Source organism: Podarcis cretensis (assembly GCF_951804945.1).
Source record: "Podarcis cretensis genome assembly, chromosome: 5".
Classification (NCBI taxonomy): domain Eukaryota; kingdom Metazoa; phylum Chordata; class Lepidosauria; order Squamata; family Lacertidae; genus Podarcis; species Podarcis cretensis.
In genome coordinates, this window is record NC_137174.1 from 88,204,969 (window position 1) to 88,211,480 (window position 6,512).

A 6,512-nucleotide genomic window follows, 5' to 3' on the forward strand; every position below is an offset into this window, starting at 1 on the left:
AAAATGCAATTTAAAATGCAGCCTCATTTTAAAAGGGAGGGAAACATAAGGGTCAGACTGAGTCCAAACCAAAAGCCAGGCGGAACAGCTCTGTCTTGCAGGCCCTGCGGAAAGATGTCAAGTCCAGCTGGGCCCTAGTCTCTGTCTCTTGTGACAGATCTTGTATAAATGCTGAATCTTCTGGCATTTGGCTTCATTTGGGTCAGTGTTATGAGAGGGGTGGGGGGAGATTTTCTATTTCCGCTTTCTTCATGCCCTGCCCAATTTTATAAACTTTTATCGTGCTGCCGCTTACTCACCTTTTCTCAAAACTGGAAAGCTCCCAGTGTGGGAACTGAGTTACTCCATCCATTTGGTCATTTTGATTGGCATTCAATGCATTTCCAGTGTTGGGTGGTTTCAATTGCATATTCACCTTCCATCCAAAATGCAAATGTATCCTATGCTCAGTTGTGAAATGCTATCATTAGATGTGCTCTTTCTCAAACAAACGTCACACCCTGGGAAGCCCTTCCTAGCTTGGCTCCAAGCAAAGTGTGAACACCTTTGCATGGGGTAAAAAATATTCCCACCCCTGCTATGTACATGAACAGAAATGACTCTGGTGCTAATTAAGCCATGTTCATGTGAACAGCTGGCGAAAACACTCTGAAACACAATGGAAATGGCGGAAAATTCAGAAGTTTCTACAAACACCCAGCTATCCATCCCCCAAGCATGTTCACAGTTCAAGGAATACTTCAGTAAGGCAAAAGTCCTGCATTTGGCTTCTGGGCCAGAGGCCGCCTTTAACTTCTCAGAACTGCGTTCAGAACTGGGCCTGAGGTCACCCAGAATTCCCCAGCACTCCAGTTACCAAAAACTCTTCATTACTGTGTGGCAAAGTGACAAAGTATTGGGCAAGCTTCCAGCCTCTGGAGCTCTTCATCAGACTTGATTGGTGGTTTCCAAAGTGGGTGATAGGGCCCCTTGGGGGTGAGAATTACCTGGGGGTGCTAAGAGGCAAGGAGGCCACGAGAGGTCCAGAAGGTGTCAACATAAGAACAGAGGCTCCCCGTTTGTGGAATGCCCTCCCCAGGAAAGTTCATCTGGCACCTTCATTATGCACCTTTAGGTGCCAGGCAATAATAATAATAATAATAATAATAATAATAATAATAATAATAATAATTTATTTATTTCCTGCCCATCTGGCTGAGTTTCCCCAGCCACTCTGGGTGGCTTCCAATTGAGTGTTAAAAACAATACAGCATTAAATATTAAAAACTTCCCTAAACAGGGTTGCCTTCAGATGTCATTTAAAGAGAAGATAGCTGCTTATTTCCTTCACATCTGAAGGGAGGGCGGCTGCCACTACTGAGAAGTCCCTCTGCCTGGTTCCCCGTAACCTCACTTCTCGCAGTGAGGGAACCGCCAGAAGGCCCTTGGAGCTGGACCTCAGTGTCCGGGCAGAACGATGGGGGTGGAGACGCTCCTTCAGGTATACAGGACCGAGGCCATTTAGGGCTTTAAAGGTCAGCACCAACCCTTTGAATGGTGCTTGGAAAGGAACTGGGAGCCAATGCAGATCTCTCAGGACCGGTGTCATGTGGTCCTGGCGGCCACTCCCAGTCACCAGTCTAGCTGCCGCATTCTGGATTAATTGCAGTTTCCGGGTCACCTTCAAAGGTAGCCCCACGTACAGCGCATTGCAGTTGAAAACCTTTCTCTTCAACCTTTCTCTTTTTCCTGATTAATATTCTATTGTCTTTAAAATGTGTCGGGGGTATTTTATTGTTTTAACTATTATTTTGTGCTTCTTTCCTGTATTCTTATTTTGTGAACCCCCAAAAAATTTTCAGATGAAGGGTGGTATATGAAATAATAATAATAATAATAATAATAATAATAATAATAATAATAATAATAATAATTTTTGCAGAGGGTGGGGGCTTACATGCCTTCTTTTGCTTGCTTCAATATGTGACCTGGCAGCCCAGCTGAATTTGGGTCCTTGGATGTCTGCCCCAAAGCCGTTCCCAATGGTACCACTGTCTCAGAACATTCCTCTTGGTAAGTCAGAGTGTTTTAAGTATTTAGCAGCGACCGTAAAGCTTTCCTGGCTGACACTTGAATTGCACAGATGTTGCAATATGTGGGAATTCTCTGGATTATTTCTACATTCCCTGTTCCTTTGCTTTATAATTCTGCAGCTCTTTCAGAATCTCGGAGAAAAGTCTGTTTCCAACTGACAGGGCAAGCCTAGCAGAAATCAAGCAAAGTGTACAGCGAACAAAGACAACTTCCAGAACTCAAGCACTGAAGGTTGTGCAGTTGGGGGAATTAAGATCAAATGCTTGAAGGCCAAATAAAGATTAAAATCTGATGGCCACACTCTACACTTGATGCGCTAGTACAAAATGTTTTTCCATTTCAAGTTTATCTATTTATTGCCCTGCTCTGTGGAATCATGGGGCTGTGCAGTCTGAAAACAGAACATAGAAGTTCATTTATTTTTATTTACTTTAGTAAAATTTATACAGTGTCCTGAACCCCTGGCCTACTTGGCAGCAAGTCAGTATGCCAAGTTCAAAGTGTGTGTGTGTGGGGGGGGGGGCGATCCACACAAGCAAAGTCCAAAGTCCAGGAAATGAGGTTCGGGATCCATCCAAGTAGCCAAGCCTGAAGTACAGCAGTCAGGATACAGAGTCGAACCCAAAGCACAGTCCCATGAAGGTCCAGGAACATCCAAGTCAAGGTCCATCAACAAGGGCAGTTGAGCAGACACAGCACCTTGGCTCTGCTTGGCTTTTGTACCAGCATGCACCTGGGCTCCGTAATAAACAAAATCTGCCCTATGGGGGACACAAGAGCCCTTATAGAGTCCTTTGTAGGTTCTCCATCAGTAGGAGAAAATAACAGAGGCCAACCAGAGAATATTGAGAAGCAAAGCAGCTAGTAAGCCTGATCTTTATTGAACTGCTGCAACAGGGTGCTCCCCTCACACACAGGAGAGAGGAGGAGGACCCAGAACCAAGGTGTGCCTGCCCTTATATAGACATTTTAAATTCCCTGCCCTGGAGCTCAAGACCACCCCTTCATACATCATACATACATCACAGAAGGGGTGTAGCCCAAGACCCCCCCCCCCCACAAACATCATACCTACATCACAGAAAAGGCGGTCTACAACAGAAATTTGAATGTTGTTGTTTTTCCTGTCTGCCAGGTTATCTGATAATGCCTTATCTGATTGCCTTTCCTGGTAGTCTGGCATTTCCTTTGAGATGGTGATGGTGATTTCTCAGTTCCTGAGACAATGGGAAGGTTCCCTCACCCCCTCTCTCCTTGCAGAGAAAACATTTAGTCAGTTTGGGAGTCAAAATGGTTTCAGGACAGTCTTCCTGTGCTGCTCCAGACATGTGGTCTATGTACATGCTTGGTTGGTACATTTATGATCGTTTATTATATATGTAGGGACACGGGTGGCGCTGTGGGTTAAATCACAGAGCCTAGGACTTGCCGATCAGAAGGTCGTGGTTCGAATCCCCGCGACGGGGTGAGCTCCCGTTGCTCGGTCCCAGCTCCTGGCAACCTTTTTTTTTTTTTTTTATAATAATTTTTATTCGTTTTTCAAACAGATAACAAAAGCAACACAAAACAACACAATTTCCAACTGATCGTTTCATACCCTTCTTTCTTTTGACTTCCCCATACCTCCCCATCCCTGCATCCTTGTTTATTGATTCTTTAGCAACCCTTAAGTCCATTATCTTAATTCCCTTTCATAAAAGTTCCTTTAGTTTTTTGATTACTGCTGCAATTTCTTTACCTCTTACCCCCTGACATCTTAACATTCATCAATTTTACAATTGTTCTTAAGATATATTTTAAATTTCTTCCAGTCCTCTTCCACTGTCTCTTTCCCCTGGTCACGGATTCTGCCCGTCATCTCGGCCAGTCCCATAAAGTCAATCACCTTTGTTTGCCATTCTTCCAGAGTAGGTAGTTCTTGCGTCTTCCAATACTTTGCCAGTAGAATTCTTGCTGCTGTAGTGGCGTACATAAAAAAAAATCCTATCCTTCCTTAACACCACTTGGCCAACCATGCCCAAAAGGAAAGCCTCTGGTTTCTTAGGAAAAGTCCACTTAAGGACCTTCTTAATTTCATTATAGATCATTTCCCAGAAAGCTTTAACCTTTGGGCAGGTCCACCAAAGATGGTAGAAGGTGCCTTCAGTCTCATTACATTTCCAACACTTATTATTAGGCAAATGGTAAATTTTTGCAAGCTTGACTGGGGTCATGTACCACCGATAGATCATTTTCATAATATTTTCTTTTAAAGCATTACATGCAGTAAATTTGATACCGGTGGTCCATAACTGTTCCCAGTCAGCAAACATAATATCATGACCGACATCTTGTGCCCATTTAATCATAGCTGATTTCACCGTTTCATCCTGTGTATTCCATTTCAACAGCAAGTTATACATTTTTGATAAGTTCTTAGTATTGGGTTCCAACAGTTCTGTTTCTAGTTTTGACTTCTCTTTCTGAAATCCTATTTTTCTGTCCTGTTTAAATGTCTCATTTATCTGATGATAATGCAACCAATCTCGAACCTTAGGCTTTAGTTTCTCATAACTCTGAAGTTTCACCCTTTCACCATCAAATTCTAAAATTTCGTGATATTTTGGCCATTTAGAGTCCATATTAAGCTTTTTTACTTCCCTAGCTTCCATTGGTGACACCCACCTAGGGGTTTTACTTTCCAACAGATCTTTATATCTAATCCAAACATTATACAATGCTTTCCTCACAATATGGTTTTTAAAACTTTTGTACACCTTTACCTTGTCATACCATAAATATGCATGCCAACCAAAGCTATTGTCGTACCCTTCCAGGTCCAAAATGTCAGTGTTCTCAAGAAGTAGCCAGTGTTTCAACCAGCAGAAAGCTGCCGATTCATAATAAAGTCTTAAGTCCGGCAGGGCAAACCCCCCTCTATCCTTTGCATCAGTTAAAATCTTAAATTTAATTGCTCCTGGCAACCTAGCAGTTTGAAAGCATGTCAAAGTGCAAGTAGATAAATAGGTACCGCTCCAGCAGGAAGGTAAACGGCATTTCCGTGCACTGCTCTGGTTCACCAGAAGCAGCTTAGTCATGCTGTCCACAAGACCCGGAAGCTGTACGCCGGCTCCCTCGGCCAATAAAGCGAGATGAGCGCCGCAACCCCAGAGTCGTCCGCGACTGGTCCCAATGGTCAGGGGTCCCTTGACCTTTTACAAGCTGAGCATAGGACGGAGCGGTTCACAGCATTAACATGTCAACAGATCTAATGTCATACATGCAGGATAACAGCTCTGAAAGAGACCGATTGATCATGGATTTATTGCATTACAGCAAAATTTGCCCTCAGAACTGGAGAAATTTTGGAAACTACTGTAAAGCATTTTGCTTCAGCTGGCTCCAGTTTTGCAGTCTAAACAGGCCAAAAACCAAAGTCTGAATGATATGAAGAAACGACTCCCAATAATTTAGCATATAAAAGAGAAATTGGACCCAGGCTACATTTTTATACCAGACCCTGGGTTACGTCTATGCTGTAAGTGTAAAACAACTTGCTGGGCATTTATCAATAAAAAGAGCCAGTAAATGCAAAAACCGTCCTTTCCAACTCACAAAGTCTGAGTGTAAAAGAGGAATAAAACGAATAAATTTGAAAAACATTAAGTTCAGTCAATTTTATGCCTTCACATTTCATTTACTGCTTCCCATATCCTCCTTATTTTACTTTAAGGTTAATCATCCACACAATCCACTTCCCTATCTACAAAGCAGAAAGATGCCTCCCACATCAGGCAAAGCCTGTTAATTTTCCTTTTTTCTATTTTGGCACTTTATCTGAGTGTTCAGTGCAATTATTTTTAAATCATCGTTTTTTGAAAAGCCCTTTTTTAGGGACATTGAAAGGTGCTTGACAGATTGAGCAGGAGGAGCTCCCTGCTGGCTTTTAACACTGATGCAACATGGGCAAGGGCTGAAATGTAGAAGCTGAAGAGATGGAGGAGTTTGTTCATCAGTTTGAGGGGTCATGACAACCTGAGCCTGTGTTGAGTGTGAGTGGGTGGCATTTTTGAGCCAAAGGAATAAAGTCAAGGGGTTGTGTTCAAGCAGCGCTAAGGCGAATGGTCTGTTACTGTAGCAATTGAATGTTCTCTCCTACCTTTCTTCCCCAAATCTGGGGAGAAGAAAGAGGAAATTGCCTGCACTTCATCCTTGAGCAAAAAGTCCACTGAATACCACCCCAGGGACTAAATAAACACCATGTATTTATAACATGAATGCAAAAGGGTTTAAAAACTTTACAAAGAATTAAGTCTATGGCCAGCTGAGTACAGTGGTACCTTGGTTCTCAAACTTAATCCGTTCTGGAAGTCTGTTCAAAAACCAAAGCGTTCCAAAACCAAGGTGCACTTTCCCATAGAAAGTAATGCAAAATGGATTAATCCGTTCCAGTCTTTTTT